Genomic DNA, 17,354 nt, shown 5'->3' with positions numbered 1-17,354 from the left:
GAACTGCTTTCAGGTACTGATGCTGCGGGACCGTGTGAATGAGCTGCTTAAAGAGCCTGCCTCGAAGAGTGGGAAGGAGGCCCCAACTCTGAAGGAGTTCTAGCCACACCTTCCCCCTATCGGCCCCGAGCAGGTGGCCAAACCCTCGGGACCTGGCACCACCGCTCGGTGGCCTGTCCCGTCCTCGTGTCACGTGACGCGAATCAGCTGCGCAGTCAGGACCCTCAAGCTAAGCGGCTGCAACCGTCTAGCACTGGGACCCAGGAATCTCGATTTTTGTCTCCCCCTCCCCCGCACCATTCCGGAAAAGGGGGAGGCCGGTGACGTCATCATCCGGGCACTGGGCGGCGGGGCCACGGTTCACAATGGAACAAAAACAAGCAGCCTCAGTCAAACTCGGCGACGGCCGCGGCTCGCGGGCTTAACCCTCTCCTGTCCACATCCCCGCCATTCCCGATAGTCCAGTTCTTTCGCCCATGCCGCACGCTAGAACCTGCGGCCTCTTCCCCTTCCCCCACCCTGGGGTGACAGTCAGCTCTCAGTCGGGTCCCCTAGCTGCAGGGTTTGGAAGAGTCTCTGGTCCTTGCATGACCCCCCGCAGGGGCCGTCCGGAAGCCACGGTACGGCCGAACCGTCTTTCCTCAGCATTGTCTTCCCCTCCCCCACTCGGTTCTCCTAGTTCCAGGCGTCCACCGCCTGGTCCGGCCCCCTAGCGGCGCGCGTCGTCGTTCCCGCTCCCCCACCAACCCGAGGTGCAGAGAGGCGAGGGGGGCTGGGCAGAGGGAGGGGCGGTCCGAGCGCGGAGGGGCGGGGCCTGCCGGGGGCGGGGCCTGCCGGGGGCGGGGCCTGCCGGGGGCGGAGAAGCGGAGCCTTGGGCGGCGCTGGGACTAGTGGGAGTCTGCGCTGGCTGTTGCCGCCGCTGTTGCCGCTGCCGCTGCCTCCAGTGCTGCCGCCGCCGCCACTGGCCGTGCGGGTTTTTTTGTTTTTCTTTTCTTTTTTTCGTTTTTGATTTATTGGGTCCGCCATATTGACGAGGCCGTGGTAACCCAGGCTGCGGAGCGTAATCTCCGCCGGTGGCGGAACCGCGACCTCTGGGTAGCCGGCCCGTTGGGGCCTTCGGCTGTCCTACCGAACCCCCTCCCTGCCTTGTACCGGCTCCCAGGCCTCGCGGGAGCCGGCCGAGGCCGTCGCCGTCGCCGCCGCCTCTCCTTCACGGGAGGCGGCTGCCTTTAGCGCCCCGGGACTTGGGGTCGGTGACGAGAGTGAGGAGTGGAGCGGCCGCCAGCGAGCAGGCCTGGAGTGGGGGGACAGAGGCGGCGACTAGGGGAAGGTGAAACTGCCGCTGCAGGAGGAGGAGCAGGACGAGGTGACGCAGGAGAAACGCACCGCCCGGAGCTTGACGGAGCTCAGTGAGCGCCCCAGCCTGAGGGGAGAAGGGGGAAGAGGGCCGTCGCCGGCACAGAGGGAGGAGGAGGCGGCCGCCGCCGCCGCCGCCGCTGCCCTAGGGCGGCAAGTGTGACGAGCGGACCCTCCGGTGTGCACGCGGACGGCGCCGCGAGCCCGGCACCCGCCGCGTCTGCTCCCATTTTTGTCCCTCGTCAGCCCCTGGCTTGGGATGCTCCCAGCTTAGGCCTGGTCGCGGGCTCGAGCTTTTGCATAGCGCCTCCCGCCTCCGCGTGTCCCGCTTCTGAGAAGACGCCCGCGTTGTGCTCGGTGAGTAGTCCGGGAGCTTGCCGGGGCCGGGGCCGGGGCCACTCGCTTTTCTGGGGCCGACAGCTGGCCGGAGGGGTGGGGAGGACGGCGCCAGGGGGGTGTGCGTGTGCGAGCGGTCCCTCCCTCGGGGGCGCTGACTGGCTGGGGGGGGTCCTCAACGTCCCGGGCCGACGCCGACGCGGACGCGCGCGACCCTCCGTCGTGCCCCCAGCCGGTGTCCCGTGAGCCTGTGTGTCTGGGAGAGCGTGTCGCCGTGTGGGAGAGCGTGTCGCTGGGTGGCGGAGACTGTGTTTTGGCCTGGCAGGGAAAATGGCTGACGGCTCCGGCCCTCCCCTTCCTCCCCCTTCCCGTCCTGACTGGAGTGGAGAGGAGGAGGAGGAAGGCTCCGGGCGCGGCGTGCCGCCCCTCCACCCGCGCGTTCTGTCGCCTCGGAGCGCGGCGGGTGCGGCGGGTGCGGGGGGTGCGGGCTGCTCGGCGCGCCCCTTAGCCCGGCCGCGGACGCCCTCCGCCCGCTCCTCTCCACACCGAACGCCATTACTGAGGTGGAGTGATTTGGAGCGGGGGAGCGAGGCCTCGGCGACGCCCGGCTATCGGGCCGGCCGACCTGTCCACCTCCGCTCCGCCCGCGATAACCCGCGGTGCTCGGCCGCCTGGCCCGGGGGACGCCGGCCGCTTAGCGCTCTCCCGCACCCCCCGCCCCCCTTCCGCGCTCCCCGTGTTTGCATGCCCTGACCGCCTCCCAGGGAGACTGGACCTGCCTGCCACCTTCCTATTTTTAACTAGTCCTGAAGACGGCGGCGAAGAAAAAGAAGGGGGGAAAAAAGAAGAAAATATTAGCATGTGCGAGTCTGTGACTAGCAAAACCTTGAGATGCTTGTGATGTGAGGCGTCAGGCTTGAGAAATGACTTGTTTTTCATTCATTGGGAAATATTGAGCTGAAACAGGTGGGAAAGCCGGGGTTTTGTTATTGTTTGGGTTTCTTCAGCGACGGGAGTTAAGATTTTTTTTCAATACAACCTGCTTAAATAAAGCACGTTATTTTGGAAGTTCTGTAGCTACACCGTTAATTGAATTTTCACGGCCGCAGTTTACAGGTGTGTGTAATTGCCGCAGAGTGTCCTCGAAAGTAAGTGAGGGAATAGTGAGCTTAGGGTCAAATTTTCATGCTTCTGTTGGTAGGAGAGGGATTTCTAATTTTTTCACCGTTAAACCCACCAGCCTTCCACATCCTATGCTTTGTATAATTTCACATACGAAAAACAATTTTGGGTGTGCTGATGTGCAGACTAGTAGAGTTCCTTAGCTCCCTTTATTAGAAGGACTGGTTAACTCTGACTAGGTTGCCGTTTTAACCCGTACATTTGAACTTAAAAATAGAGACTATGAACTCTAATTTAGATCTTTGTAGTCTACTGAATCGCCAGCCTGCCATTTTGGCTTCAGTAAAATGCCTTCCAACTCCTTGGAAGATTTAAGTATTAATAAATACACAGAGATACCAACATTTGTTTTTGCAATGTTTAAACTTACCTGCTTTGTCATACTGTAATTTTAACCCTCTAAACTTTATTGTTCCAGTGTTTGGGTAAAGTGAAAGCCGGAAGTATTTAGAATTGATGTTCCAAGGGTGAGATTTAAAAAGTATGTTTTGCTTTCTCTCACTTAAATTCAGTGTTTTGAACTATATGAATATCTTCGTGGTTTTTTTTTTTTTACAGACACCTACCCCCCCGAAAATATGCTGTTACCTTAATGTTCTCATTCTATTTCTTTTATTTGCTGACCTTGGTAGATTCTAAGAGAATATTTGTTAGGGATTAAGGACAAGAACAGATGGGCGTTGTTGGCAAAAGCCTTTTAATCCCAGCACTCTGGAGGCAGAGGCAGGCGGATCTCTCGGAGTTCGAGACCAGGCTGGTTTACGGAGTGAGTTCCAGGACAGCTTCCAAAACAATACAGAGAAACCCTGTCTCGAAAAACCGGAAGAAGAAAAATAAAAGAAAAAGGACAAGAACAGTATGGCCAAGAACCTCAGGTTTTCTTCTGAAAGGGACTTTAAAAGTAGATTTTATCCTTAAATTATAAAGCATTTCATGAGGTCCTTCATTTTCCTCCTATCAGTGGAATGCTCAAATAGGATTTACTTTAGTTCATTTTCTAGTATCTTGCAATACATTTTCTGTTAATCTCTAGAGTGATTTAGTGGTGTCTCTTTAGAAATTTTTTGGCATAATACTACATAGGGATGTTTGTCAGAATCTCCCAGTCATTTAGTTATTAGTTGGACACACGAAAACATCTAACCACTTATTTTTCCTATTTAATGGATCAATTTTCAATTTTTTCTTTTTTGGTTTTTCGAGACAGGGTTTCTCTGTATTGTTTTAGAGGCTGTCCTGGAACTAGCTCTTGTAGACCAGCCTGGCCTCGAACTCACAGAGATCCACCTGCCTCTGCCTCCCGAGTGCTGGGATTAAAGGCTTGCGCCACCAAAGCCTGGCTGGATCAATTTTTTAAAGTTTTCATATTTCTTGAATTTTATTATTGGACAAGTCTTGGTTTAAAGTAGGTGAGAGAAAATTTTTTGAAATACATAGGGATGGAGAAATGGCTCAGTGGTTAAGAGTACATGTAGTTCTTGCAGAGAACCCAAGTTGAATACACACACACACACACACACACACACAATTATATAATAAATGTGTGTGTGTATCACATTGGGCGATCCACAACTGTCTGAATCCAGTTCCAGGGGAATCCCACACCCTCTGACCTACACACACACACTTAAATAATATAAATAATAAATATAGTCCTTGACTTTGAGACCCTAAGCTGGGGAAGTGAGATATTCCTGTGGTTATTGAGCTCCTTTTTGTTTTAAAATTTATAATTCTTTTATTATCTTGCATATTGTTTTCTTTCTTGCTGGTATGTTTTCTCAGTCTTTAAATGTTTTTCAAAAATTGAGATAGGAGTCTAGGTTTCCATTTCATTGTTTTAGGATCTGAATCGTTGAAAACCCATCATTTGTTGCTAAGTGTCTTATATTTTTTGCACATTATAGTAATGTTTGAGAAAGAGTTATTGCATTGATCCTCAACTCCAGATGTTAGAATCACTTGGGAGGGTTTTTGTTATATCTGTTATGGGCCTTGATAAAAGGTATATTTTAAAGAGTATTGTGTATGATTCCTGTACAACATCAGAGATAAAATCTTGGGGCTGTTGGATGTTATTATAGAACTTTTGTAGATGAATGAGAAGATGGATTTGTTTTTTTCTAACTGCTTTCCATTTTCAGCATAAATAGCACTTATTAAGCATTTATTACAAGTCAATGTTGCTAAGCATTTAAACTTTCTCATTTATTACATTATACAGGTATTATTTTCCTTATACCAGTGGAGGGCCTGCCATCTGTCATCCTCAGCCAGTGGTACTTTAACTTATGTGCCATAGTAGTGAAATGTTAGGGGTTTTTTTGTTTGTTTGTTTTTGGTTGTCTTTTTGGTTTTGTTTGTGTTTTTTGTTTTGTTTTTGAGACAGGATTTGTCTGTGTAGTCCTGGATGTCCTTGAACTTGGTCTGTAGATGAGGTTGGCCTCCGAACTCACAAGAGATCTGCCTGCCTCTGCTTCTGGAGTGTTAGGATTAAAGGAGTGTGCTACCACTGCTTGGCTACTATTTTTTATTTTTAATTTAGAGCCTTTAGTTTGTTGGCTGTACCAGAGTAGCTTTAGATTAGTTTTGTTTGTAATACTATCAAAATAGTCTGACATTTGGAAAATAAATTGATTAGCCTGGAAAATAGACTAGGTATCTTCCATATGTCTAACAAATGTGTTCAGAGTGATAAGTTAGTTAGTGAATTTGAGTAGAATAATATGGGGCAATTTTTACATTCCTGAAATGAAATCAGAAATTTGTTTCCTGGATATTCATATTATCAATGAACATACAGTGGAATTGTTACCTCAATTTGAGAATTCTGAATTTTATTTAATTGAAAATTTTATTTTCATTAAAAATTGAAAGATTAAGGGTTTCATCTAGCGTTTTTTGTAGCCTTGGTTGATAATTATGGAATGAAAATGGCCACAACAGACATGCGATGTATGTGCCCTGCTTCCTTATGGCCTCGTGCATGCTGAGACAGGGTTTCTCTGTGTAGCTCTGGCTGTCCTGGAACTTGCTCTGTAGACCAGGCTGACCTTGAAATCACAGAGGTCTGACTGCCTCTGCCTTCCTAGTGCTGAAATTGAAAGTGTTCACTACCACCATCTGACCTGTAATCATTCCTAATATGACACAAGAATCCTCAAATACCTTTAGTGAAATTTCAGAAAATGAGATTTAATGATCTTTAAAGTTCTTTTGTATTATTTATGTTTCTGTGTTTTGAGACAGGAGCTCACAAACCTAGGCTAGACTCAAGCTGGCTATCTAGCCAAAGATGGTTTTAAACTCCCTATCCTTCTGCCTCCAAGTGCTGGGATTACAGGCACTTACTGCCTCAGCATCTGGTTCTGAATTGTGTTATATAGACAAAAAAAGACTATGAAGTTTTCTGATATGTTAGTGATGCGAAAATGATGACTACCGTCGTATATTTTTAGGGAAAAGGAATGGGAAAGTATTATATTGTTATGATGCCATATTTACCTAAAATTACACTTGATAGTTGCCAAAAGACTGAGAAGTGGTTAAGATTTTTTTCAAACACACCTATGCTCAGTTCTGTGTCTTCATTATATGTATGTGCCTTATATGTATATTCAACATATGACTTTCGGTTGTTGTATAGTTTGGCATTTCATACTGGGTCCCTGCAAAGCACAGATTGCCTCAGCCTTCTAAACACTTGAGACTACAGATCTGCCATGTCCCACCGAGAAGTTTCCAATTTTATTCTGGATGATTGCCTAACATTTATTTCTTTGTGTGTCAGAATCATTTGCGGAACTTTTTTAAAAGTATGTTTACTTTAGTCTTATTTTCTAATAAGAGCAGTAACTGAGCATTTAAAGGAAAAAAAGTAGGACAGAGTAAAAAGTACTTGGAGTACAAGCCTGATGACCAGAGTTCTCTCTCAGTAACCCAGGCAGGGAGGGTTTTTTTTTTTCAGTTCATTTTAGGAAAAGGAACCATTTGTAGCCCTGTGTATTTTGTGTTTTGTTAGATAGCAATACTCTTGAACCTAATTTTGTCAGTCAAACCCAAAGATAGGGAGAAGTTCAGGGATTAAATTGATAGGTGTATGAGACAGTGATTCACAGGCATGCATGACTCACATACATACATACATACATACATACACACACACACACACACACGCATGCGTGCATGCATGCATACTTACTTTACACATTCATCAGTTCTGAGCACCTTCTCAAGAGTTAAGGTTTCTGGCTCCAGAATTAATGTTTTAAATCTTTTAAGGCATCAATTTTAATCTATCACATATACTTATTTGATATCTGCTTTGTGCTAGTCATTGTTCTAGCAACTATTATTGTGTGAAAGGAGAGGCATAGCATTAGTCATCTCTGAAGTCCCTCCTAGGTCTTAACTTGTTTTCTCTAGTGAAAGATATAACAAGGATAGTGTAAATGAGTTTTTGTTTTTGAGACAGGGTGTCACTATGTGTGTAGCTGGCCTGGAACTGGCTATGTAGACCAGGTTGGCCTCAAACTCAGAGATCCACTTCCCTCTGCCTCCCAGTGCTAGGATACTACACCCAGCTGGAAATGGATTCTTTGACTATTCTTGGCATATAGGCTTTAGGAATTGATTCTCTACTCTCCTACACTGCATGCTTTTGTTTCATTAATTTTGTTTAGTTGCTCTGATTATTCTTGTCTTTCCTCAGCCCTGCCCATACCTTAGTCACAGCCCTTGGGAACCTCTGAGGCAGGAGCGGAGGAGGTGGATCAATGTAGGGCCTGTCTCAAAAAATTGTTTTGTTCAGTCCTTACAGGTTTTTTAGGTTGGTAGATTATATCTTTTTCCTAAGTCACTCATTGATAGACCCTTAGCTCACAGAAAGTGTCTGGCAATGCATACTTAGTAACCATTTGGTGAACATAGTTCTCTGTATTCTATTACATTTATTTATGGTTGAGAGTGCTTGTGGAGGTCAGAACAGTGTGAGGGAATCTTCTTCTCTCCTACCATTTGGGTTCCTTGGATGAAACTCAAGATTGTCAGGCTTGGTGGCAAATGGTAAATACTTTTCTTTATCCATTGAACCATCTTACCGACCTTCAACATGTGTCGTCATGTCCGTCGTGCCGTCCCCCCTCAGGGTTTCTCTGTATAACAGCCCTCGCTGTCCTGGAACTAGCTCTGTAGAATAGGCTCATCTTGAACTCACGGACATCTGCCTGCCTGTCTCCCTAGTGCTGGGTGGGATTAAAGAAAGATATGCTCCATTACTGCCAGGCCCTTAACATGATTTAAAAAAAAAATTGGGGCGGTGCGGTGCACATCTTTAATCCCAGAGTCAGATGTAGGTAAATCTCTGAGTTTGAGATAAGCCTGTCTTATAGAGCTGGTTCCAGGACAGCCAGGGCTACAGAAACCCTTTCTTGGAAAAACAAAAGGGTATTTAGCTGTTTTCCCAGCGGACCTGGGTTCAGTTCTTTGTATCCACATGGTGACTTACAACCATCTGTTCTGTGAGCACCAGGAGTATGAACATACACACACGCACGCACGCACATACATACACATTAATCTTTTAAAAATGTCTATTTTTGCTGTTTTGACTTTTCTCTTTACTACTTAGAGGAATCACTTGACCTAATCTTTTATTTTTATTGCGTGAGAGAGGGAGATGGAGGGAGGTTGGGGGGTGGGTAACACTATGTAACTTTGATTGGCCTGGAACTTGCTATGTATGCTACCAGACTGGCCTTGAACTCACTGAGATTGACCTCCTGGAGAGCTGGGATTAAAAGGCATGGTCACAACACTTGGCCTCCTTTTTTATTTCTTTAAGTTTTATTTTATATATATGAGTGTTAAGTGCACACATGGATTCAGTTCCCTCGGGGCCAAAAGAAGGCATTGGATCCCTTGGAACTAGAGTTACAGGAAGTGGCTTACAGAAAAACCAACCAAACCCAGGTTCTCTGCAAGAGTCAAGTACTCTTAACCACTGAGCCATCTCTCCAGCCCAAGAGTTGCCCAAGCTGTCCTTAAAGTAGCTGTGTAGCAGCCGGGAGTTGGTGGCGCACGCCATTCATCCCAGCACTCGGGAGGCAGAGGCAGGCGGATCTCTGTGAGTTTGAGGCCAGCCTGGTCTACAGATCGAGTTCCAGGACAACCTCCAAAACCACAGAGAAACCCTGTCTCAAAAAAGCAAAAAAAAAAAAAAAAAAAAAGCTGTGTAGCCCAAGCAGGCCTTGAACCTCCTGCCTTAATTTCTAGAGTAGCTGGGATGACTGGGCTGGGGGACAGCACAACACTGAAAGGTCATTTGAATTTTAAGTTTTTAAAAATTACTGTATTTTTTTGCTGGGCAGTGGTGGCACATACCTTTAGTCCCAATACTCTGGAGGCAGAGGGAGGTGGATCTCTTGAGTTTAGGACAGCCAGGGCTATACAGAGAAACCCCGTCTTGAAAAACAGAAAAGAAAGAAAAAAGAAAAACTGTATTTTATTGTACAAAATGAGTTGCATTATGATTTCTAAATGTTTCTTGTGTAGTTTGATCACTATTCACCTCTTTATATTATCCCTTCTTGCTTCCCTCTGTCCCTTCTCATTCTTTTCCCTAAATGTCATGTTTTTGTTGGTTTTCCTATTGAAAGTACTTTAATTTCTTATTCATATCGAAGCATCACTCAAGATTGTGGCGTAAGGGCTATTGTCATTACTTTTACAGCCTAAGAAACTGAGGCAATGAAGTGACTGATAGCCAGGATCACTGGGTCAGTACAATGTTTAGGAAAGAGTAGGCACAAAGTATAAGCCTAGGCACAAAGTATAAGCCTTCAAGCTATGCCTGCTTGAAGCCCTGTTCCTCTAGTTCAAATCCCACTTGTGGCCAAGTTGAACCTCTTCCCCAGCATCTCTGCTGAAATGAATTTGACTAAACTTTATACAGATGCATCATTATTTTATGACACCCTATACTTTATTTTTTTCTGTCCCTTATCACTTATGTGAACTTTGAACATGTGGGACCCAGGTTAATAAAATGTTATGAAAGGAATTGTTTTCCTTGGGATGATTTTGAGCTACTAGTTGGAATATTAGATCCCAGTCTGTACATTCTGACTATGGAAGGGAAAAATAGTGAGGAAAAAGGAAGAGAAGGGGAACACTCGTACTCCTTCCTGTCTTAGTCAGCTGACTGGTGACTATTGAGAGTCCTAAGTTTTAGTAGTTGGTCACAGGTCTCTTTCTTGATTTTCCTCTCATCTAATTAAATGAGCTGCTTTTTTGTTTGGTTTTTTCTTTTCGAGACAGGGTTTGGTTTCTCTGTAGGCTTGGAGATGATCTTGGAACTCTTTTTGAAGACCAGGCTGCCTCGAACTCAACAGAAATCCGCTTGCCTCTGCCTCCTGAGTGCCAGGATTAAAGGCGTGCACCACCACCCGGTTTATATGAGCTTCTTTTTTTTTTCTTGGTTTTTTGAGACAGGGTTTCTCTGTATTGTTTTTGGAACCTGTCCTGGAACTGGCTCTGTAGACCAGGCTGGTCTCAAACTCACAGAGATCCACCTGCCTCTGCCTCCCGAGTGCTGGGATTAAAGGCGTGCATCACCAACGTCCGGCTTATGATCTTGTTAATTCAAAATTATTGCTAACTTTGACATCAGAGAACATGACAGTTCATGTTTAGACCCATATTCTAAACTTAACAGAATTGTTTGTTTCTTAGCACAATAGTGTAAAAGAATCTTGTTGCTCTCCTTGATAACTCGGGTCAAAGGAAAGATTAGCCAAACCTCTGTAAAAGGCAAGTTATTAGGTGGGCGGTGAGTTCGAGACCAGCCTGGGCTACAAGAGCCAGGATAGCCTCTAAAGCCACAGAGAAACCCTGTCTCAAAAATACCAAAAAAAAAAGGTAAAATTAAAAAAGGCAAATTATTAAATAGTTTAGACTTTGGGCCAAGAGGCACAATTGATGACATTGAAATGTACGTTGAAATAGAAATGTAACTAGATACAGTTAAGTATAATTCCAGCCTAATGAAAAATGGAATTTGGTTTGGGGGTATAATACAGTATTTTGCTTAATTGAAATTTAAAGTCAGTGTTCTCAAATTGATTGTAAGTATTTGTGTTAAGTCCATTCTTAGCTTGTAGGCCAAACAAAAAACAAAACAATCACACACACACACACACACACACACACACACACACACACACACACACACACACACCCAGAGGTTGGATTTAGTTTGATCCTAGTTTGCCTGTCCTGATTTATTTATTTATTTTTCTTTCTTTCTTTCTTTTTTTTTTTGGTTTTGTTTTTTTTGTTTTGGTTTTTCGAGAGAGTTTGTCTGTGGCTTTGGAGGCTGTCCTGGAACTAGCTCTCGTAGCCCATACTGGTCTTAAACTCACAGAGATCGGCCTGCCTCTGCCTCCCGAGTGCTGGGACTAAAGGTGTGCGCCACCAACGCCCTGCTCTGTCCTGGTTTAAAGAGAAGTGGTTCCCAAACCTGGAAGGCTTGTCAAAAGATTCCTCTACTCACTTCCAGAGTTTAGTTCAGCTAGTCTGCAGTGGAGGTCTCTAGAGTATGTGCTTCTAAAAAGTTCCCAGGTAGGGAATTAACTCTAGAGAATTACTTGATTAATTCTAGCATACCCTACTTCATCAGTCTATTACGGTCTAATTCTGTCTTGAATATTTTGCTTTGTGCTTAATTTAAAATTCAATTATATAGTAAATGCCTGTTATGTACTGGGTTGTGCTGTGTATTAGGTATTGTACTAGATAATGGGAATACAAGGTTAAAAAAAAACAGAATTGTCCCATCCTATATTAAAATGAATTTAAAATTAGTCTCTGCATACACTTATATTTGAGACAAAGCACCATTCCGAAAGCAGGCCAATGGTATAAGCTAAATTGGAAAAGTAAGTGTATTGTCAAATACAGTGATACTTCATTTGGTATAAATTTTTAGAACATTAAAGCTCTCTTTAAAAACAGTTAAACTGTAATTTCATATTTGATGAAAAGCTTTCAGGGGCATTATACTTTATAATTTTATCTGACTATGAAATAACTTATTTTGGAGGGCTGGAAACAGGCATCTGCCATCATTCTTGCCAATCATTAGTTTTATCTCTCTACTTTTTCAGATACTTCTTTTGTTCAAAACTCATAATAAAGTTGATTTTAATATGACTTTGCAACTTTACTTCCCACTTTTTGGTTTTTCAAGACAGGGTTTCTCTGTAGGTTTGGACTGGCCTCTGCCTCAAGTGCTGAGATTAAAGGTGTGTGCCTCCAACGCCTGACTCTTTCCCATTTTTTGTTTGTTTGAGATAGGGTCTCTCGGTGTAGCCCTGGCTGTCCTGGAACTGGTTCTGTAGACCAGACTGGCCTTGGACTCATAAAGTTCCACCTTTAAATGTCCTATTTATTTTTAAACACTTATTTTCCACATGCTCTGTTTTCCAGTACCTTTTTTTAAAGAGGGTTCCCACTTTGTTTTAGTAGTAGTAGTAGTTTGCTTTTTGAGACATAGTTTTATGTAGTCCACGCGTAGGCTGTAACTCATTGTGTACTTGAATATGACCTTAAACCACCTCCTATTGTGTGCTAGCATTACAGATGTGTGTTGCCATGCAGAATTTATGCAATGCTGGGTATCAAACTCAGGGCTTTTCTAATATCAGGCAGGTACGCCACTAACTGAGCTATATCTCCATCCCATGCTTCTGTTTAACAGGAGAAAGTAAGGCGGGAATTTTATAATTTCCTGCATTATGAGAGTAGGGAATTCTTTGAAAGAGGATAAGAAAGTCTACTTGAGGAAGCTATATTTTTTTATTAGTTTTATTTTTGTTGTTGACTTTTTGAGACAGGCTCTCTGACCTCAAACTCTTGTTACTCCTGCCTCAGCTTCCCAAGTGCTGGTGGGGAATACAGGCCTGTACCACCATGCCTACCTGCTTTCATTTTTCTTTGGAGCAAGTATCTGACATACCTCTGCAGGCCTCCAGCTTCCTATGATCTTCTGCTTGATTACCATGAGCCACCAAACCTGACTGGGGAAAGTAATTGTGGTTGTGCAGCTGAATGAAGACCAATGAATCTTCCCATGATTTTCCTTTCACCGAGAGCTTCCCCTTCCTACTACACGTTGAAGTTAGTCATTTTAATGTAAGCTAGGTGTTATTTCAATGTCCTTATTCTTGTTCTCCCCCAGATACTGCTCAAAATGCTTGACAGTCTGCTTTTGCAAGGTTCATTCTTATTTTCCTAGCTAATCAAATGGTCAGTAGCTGGCATGGTACTCAGCCTTTCAAAACCCTCCCTGCCTCTTCATCCCTTCCTCTGTGTATCAGGTGTTGTACCAGATAATAAGAATGTCTTTCTCACCCAACCACACACACACAAACACACACACACACACACACACACACACACACACACACACACACACACACACACAATTCCAAAGACTTAGATTACAGTTGTAATTGCTAAGTGGTGAGCAAGTATTTGATCTTGGTGAAATTGTTTAAAATAAATCAAACTTAAACCCTGATTACCGATTTGTTGTGATGATTGATTTAAATTCATTCATTTGACACCACTATAGGTATAGGGGGATATAAGGATGGTTATTAATGTCTACTTTTAAGACTCCAGGATGTTGGGCCAGACAGTTACATGAGATCTGTATTTGGTGCAAGGAACTTGGGGGTGTAGCTAAGTGATAGTATGCTTTGCATGAGGCTCTACGATCAATCCTCCTGCACCCTCCCCCCCAAAAAAAACCACAAAAAGTGTAGAGGTAGGAGAGGTTGCTCAGTTTGGATTTGAATGAGGCTTGAAGGTCTTTAGAGATGCTGTTTTGATGGCCCTGTGAATTAGTGCAGGGACTGTCAAGCATTGTTTCTCAATCTTCATGTTATTGACCAAATACTATTTGGCCAGACAATCCTTTAAGGCATGCTTTACTCTTAATCATCTCTGACCTCCAATAAAATTGCAGTAGTACTCTTCTCCCTATTGTGACAACTGATGATGACTTTAGGAATTGCAAAATGTGCACCAAATGCAAAATTAAGAACCATTACTTGAAATGGTACAATGGCAGAATGAAGAGTGATTTTTAGAGGAAAAATTACTAGAGTGTAGAAGGAACAGTGGGGAGAGTGAGTCATGGCAGAGATTTGGGAAATGAGATTTAAAAGTAGTTTAAGGCTAAGGTTGCAAGGTACATGTCAGGGCACTTAAGTTTGGGTTTTAGAATAAGTGAGCCAGACAGTAGTGGCACATGCTTTTAATCCCAGCACTGAGAAGGCAGAGGCAGGGGGATTTCTGTGATTTTGAGGCTGGCCTGGTCTACAGGGGTAGCTCTGGGACAGCCAAGGCTTATGCAAACCTTGTCTTGAAACAACTACAAAAGAATAATAAGCAAATGGCCTTTATGTGAAAGACAGTAGTTTGGGGATTTTCTTTTTAAAGATAATTCTGAGAGAGCTGGGGAGATAGGCCAATCATTAAAGCATGAAGACCTGAGTTAAATCCCCAGAAACAACGTAAAAAAAGTCAGGCACAGCATGTATCTGTTAATTTCAGCATTTAGGAAATGGAGATAGATGGATCCCTAGGGCTCACTAGGTGGGTAACAAACACTTAATGAACTACACCCAACAAGATTGTCCTCTGGCCTACATATGCATTCACTTGTATGCACAAAACAAGATTCTGAGCATGGCGTGGTGGATATATTGAAACAAAGGTAGCAGGGAAATTGAGTTATTAAAATACCACTATTAAGTAATAAAGATTTCCAGAATGAAGTAAAATAATGGGGTCCACAAGACTCTGTCTCTGTATAGAGACTAGAGCAAAACACTTGTTTTAACTTCACTTAGCTCCAATTCCCTCTCTCACTGGGAGCTGCTATCTGCTAAGATGTGTTGAAAGGTCACAGAACAGATTATGGCTACTTTTGGAATGGGTGCCTTTACATTAAAGGGTAGATTATCTAAATATGTTTATTGCCCTCATCCTCTACATGTAAGGGGGCCAGGATCTGGTACCAGAGAGCAGTAACTGTAGGCTCTCTTTGTTTTGTGTAGGTGTTAGTTTGCTACTTTAAAAATAATTGAATCAGTAAAAAGGTAAATCTGTTTAAGGTAGCTGCAATTTTATTGCTTACTATTTTGTAGGGTTTGTTTCCCAGACCTCACTTTTCAATTTAAATGAGAATAGGGTTTAGTCAGTGGAAGTTAGTTGGAACCACTCAGGACTGTTTCACATATTCAGCTGTCTTGATCTATTACAGATCATTTCATAAACCTTTTTGGGTCTTTTGACTTATTCTGTAAAACCAAAGTACTGTACAGAGATTGTTTTTGTTTGTAACTTCTTGAGTTTTTTTTTTTCTTCCCAAGACAGGGTTTCTCTGTGTAACAACTGTGTCCTGGAACTAGCTCTATAGACCAGGCCTCCTGCCTCTGCCTCCCAAGTCCTGGAATCACAGGCTCAAGAGTCACTACCACTCGGCATTCTTTTTCTTTTCTTTTCCTATTTTTTTTTATTTTTTTTTGGTTTGTTTTTCCAGATAGGGTTTCTCTGTATAGCGCTGGCTGTCTTGGAATTCACTCTAGATCAGGCTGGTTTCGAACTCACTTGTTTCTGCCTCCCAAGTGCTGGGATCAAAGGTTTGCACTGCCCACTGCCCAGCCAGCAGATAATATCTTACTGAGGAAAAACTGGTGACCTCTTGGGTGGAGGGGAACTTAGAGAAGCCAGGGAACCTTCCAGACCATGCTTAGAGAACCAGTCACTTACTGCTGCTGTTTCCAAGAAAGTTTAGATGTTCATAATGTAAACATTTTACTTTTTAACAGATAATTTACCTGTATACCAATCAGGTTATGATACAGAATGGTTTTAATAGTAGTCTAGAAGGTTCTTTTATTATTCAAAAACATATTTTGACTTCTATTTTTCAATTAGAGTTGTGATATATTTGCTTAATGCATGGTTCACTTATTTCTTTCATTACTGTGAAATGTGCATTTCATGAAATGTATCTTGTTTCATTTATCCATTCTGTTGGCACAGAGCCTGGCATGGTGAGACACACCTTTAATCCCAGTACTCAGGAGGCAGAGGCAGACAGACCCGAGTTCAAGGTCAGCCAGGCCTACATAGTGAGACTGTCCTTAAATAAAAAGAGTATACAAACATTTTTGTGCATGTCTTTGGTAGTTAAACGTAAATTTAGTTAAGTATGCATATCATCATGATCTCCATTTCCTGAAATAAAACTATATGAAATTTTTGTTGTGGTGGTTCTACCTAGTTCTTTTTTTTTTAAGACTGGGTTTCTTTGTATTGCTTTGGATGTTGTCCTGGGACTCGCTCTGTAGACCAGACTGGTCTCAAAACTCACAGAGACCCGCCTGCCTCTTTCTCCCGAGTGCTGGAATTAAAGGTGTGCGCCACCAACGCCCAACCTTTTCTTTTTCTTAATAATAGTGTTAGGTGTGTGGCAGTAGGCTGTGACTTGAGACTTAACTGGGGGTAGGGGGTGGGAGTAGGGATGTGTTTCAGATTAGACATTTTAAGTTGTGAGTTCCTATTTTTTGCTTGAACATGGTATTCATTTTTGGTAACTTTCATTTTGGATTTTCCATTTAAGAACTATTAATCTTGCCAGGTGGTGGTGGCTCACTCCTTTATTCCCAGCACTTGGGAGGCAGAGGCAGGTTGGATCTCTAAGTTCGAGACCAGCCTGGTCCACAGAATGAGTTGCCAGGAATCACAGAGAAACCCTGTCTCAAATAAACAAACAACCCCCCCAAGAAAAAACAAAACAAAAAAATCCAACTTTTTGGTCTTTTGTGTGCTTGAACCTAAATTTTGTATTAATTGCTCAAAGATGGACTTTAGAAAATACTTAGTTCTTACTGGAATTTATGTATATAAAGCTGTCAAGCAACCAAAGCCAGGCATCTGGGAGGCAGAGGCTCTCTTAACTGCTGAGCCATCTCTCCAGTGGCCAGCCTGGTCTCTACAGAGCCAGTTTCAGGACAGCCAAGGCTATACTGAGAGACCCTGTCTTGAAAAACAAAAAAAAGAAACAACCAAATGCCATCAAATGATGACTATATTCATAAAATATACGCCATATAATGGAATATTAGTAATAAACAGAAGTACTAATACATGCTACAACTTTCATGAACGTTAAGAGCATTCTGAAGTGAAACCAGTTGCAGAAGACACAGTAGATAAGGGAGTGTATAAGGAATGGGCAGTGACTGCTTAATGATGGGAGTATGGTGTCTTTCTGGTGCTGAAATGGAATCCAGGGTCTCTTGTATGCAGTTTACTACTGAGATATACCTGGGATGGGGTTTCTTTTGTGGGTGAAGAAAATATGGATTTGTGGTAATTATGCAATTCTAAGTACTCAATTGTAT

At 43.5% G+C, this 17,354-nt stretch overlaps 1 protein-coding gene across 5 annotated transcripts in view; it reads left to right on the top strand.

Moving 5' to 3' along the window:
• Usp9x (ubiquitin specific peptidase 9 X-linked) overlaps positions 1-17,354 on the top strand; it is a 130,130-nt gene that overhangs the window by 22,945 nt on the left and 89,831 nt on the right. For 4 of the 5 annotated variants that reach the window (XM_013120866.3, XM_021233253.2, XM_013120864.3 and 1 more), the window contains exon 1: positions 1,582-1,713. The exons of the other annotated variant lie outside the window; for it this stretch is intronic. The gene's annotated coding sequence lies outside the window, so the exon portion shown is untranslated. Of the gene's footprint in view, positions 1-1,581; positions 1,714-17,354 lie in introns of those variants that run through there. 5 annotated transcript variants of the gene reach the window in all.

The sequence above is a fragment of the Mesocricetus auratus genome, unplaced genomic scaffold (genome assembly GCF_017639785.1).
Source record: "Mesocricetus auratus isolate SY011 unplaced genomic scaffold, BCM_Maur_2.0 Super-Scaffold_100033, whole genome shotgun sequence".
NCBI lineage: Eukaryota > Metazoa > Chordata > Mammalia > Rodentia > Cricetidae > Mesocricetus > Mesocricetus auratus.
This window is presented reverse-complemented; position numbering and strand designations above follow the sequence as displayed.